This window comes from Pyrgilauda ruficollis, unplaced genomic scaffold (genome assembly GCF_017590135.1).
Source record: "Pyrgilauda ruficollis isolate IOZ18807 unplaced genomic scaffold, ASM1759013v1 scaffold85, whole genome shotgun sequence".
Classification (NCBI taxonomy): domain Eukaryota; kingdom Metazoa; phylum Chordata; class Aves; order Passeriformes; family Passeridae; genus Pyrgilauda; species Pyrgilauda ruficollis.
In genome coordinates, this window is record NW_024530488.1 from 3,512,125 (window position 1) to 3,513,784 (window position 1,660).

Below are 1,660 nucleotides of genomic sequence, written 5' to 3' on the forward strand. Positions count from 1 at the left end.
CTCCACATGTTGAACTGGGAAGTAAAACATTGATTTCTTGCACATATCCTATTCCTACATCATTGATGCAGCAATGTCTCTGCTGAAGTGTAAATGGTCACTGAATTATTGAAACCCTTGTAATGTTGTAAAGGAAAATGTTAATCTTAACAAGACACACAAATGCCTGCAAAACCAAGAAATCAATTGTAAATAGATAGAAAAAAAAAAGTATCTTTATTTTCATTTCAGTGATGTGTGACCCTGCAGTGAACTTCAATTTGGAAAGGAACTGAATAATGTTTTGCAGCTGGTCAGAAAACGCAAACATTTGCAGAATTTCTTTAAATATCACAGACATTGTCCCAGCATTATGGTGGGGGAAAAAAAAAAAAAAGTGAAACTATTTAGAAACAACAAAGATGTTTGTTAATAGTTAACTCAAACCTTTACCTGAAATATTACATGCACATACCCAGATATCACAAAAACTGCAAATGTCATGAATTTATTTACTTCTGAGAAGGAGTAGCTGAAATGTATGTTGTGTTACAGTGCAAGGCAAAATACAGCAATTTCTGCAAAGAAGCTGTATAACTGTCATCATGTGGTGCCCCTTGTGTTTGCTTAGGAAAAAAAAAAATAGAATATTCAATTCTTTAGCCAAAATTCTGTTTGGGGAATGAAAGTCTAGGGGAGATAGGCACAGAATGAACCAGTTCCTTCTGGCTGTCTCTCTTTGCTGCATCCAGCTCCATGCAAACAGCTCTATTCCAATTCCACAGCAGTATCCCCCTGCACAAGCCCACAGGAATGTCATGGAGGAGGATAATGCTCACAAGTTCTCTATATTTTTGGTGTCACATAGGAGTGGGATTTGGAGATTGGCTGGAGAACAGAAACAGGAGCCAGGGTGCCCAGGAAATGCAGACAGCCAAGCAAACTGCAGCACTGCTGCTCCACACACACTTCCTGAGATCAGCAATTTAATTTTATGTCTGTCATATTGCCGCCTGGAATCAAAAGACAAAACTTTCCAAACAATATTAAGAGTAGTAAGATAAAAAGCAATCTTTAGTGAAAGCTTTCAGGTGCACAAAAATGGCTCTGTGCATGTGTGATACAGGATTTCTACAATTTTTATAAAGTTACTTTATTATCTAGCAGTACATCCAATCAGAGATCAGTTGCCCCAGTAACCCACCCTTGGATCTGCCCCTCTGGAGCTGGTCCTGGGTTTTTTTTGTGTCCTATATGTTGTTATGTCTCTCAAATTCTGGTGAAAAACAAGATGTCCTTGTTAGAAATTCCCTTCTTGAGAATAAGACTAAACAGAATTTCAGGAATGCATTAGAAAGGGTTAGCTTATTATTCTAAGAGCAGGAAAAGCACTAGAAACTATGCCACTATACATTAAAAATCTAAAGAGCTACAAATATATGAAAAAGCTAAAAATCTTTAGGCATCAATATCACACAGTGCAATCTCACCACACCTACACATAGTCTAAACCATGCCTATGCTGCTGGTAGATCCAGCCATTAAGGTGCAACCTTGGAATGTTTTCCATGATGCTGATCCCCAAAAAGGAGGGCCAGCTTGGAGCATCCAGATGAAAAGCAGCTTCTGCAATGGTGTTTATCGTCTTGAACATTTTCAGAAGTGTAATGCAATATTATAC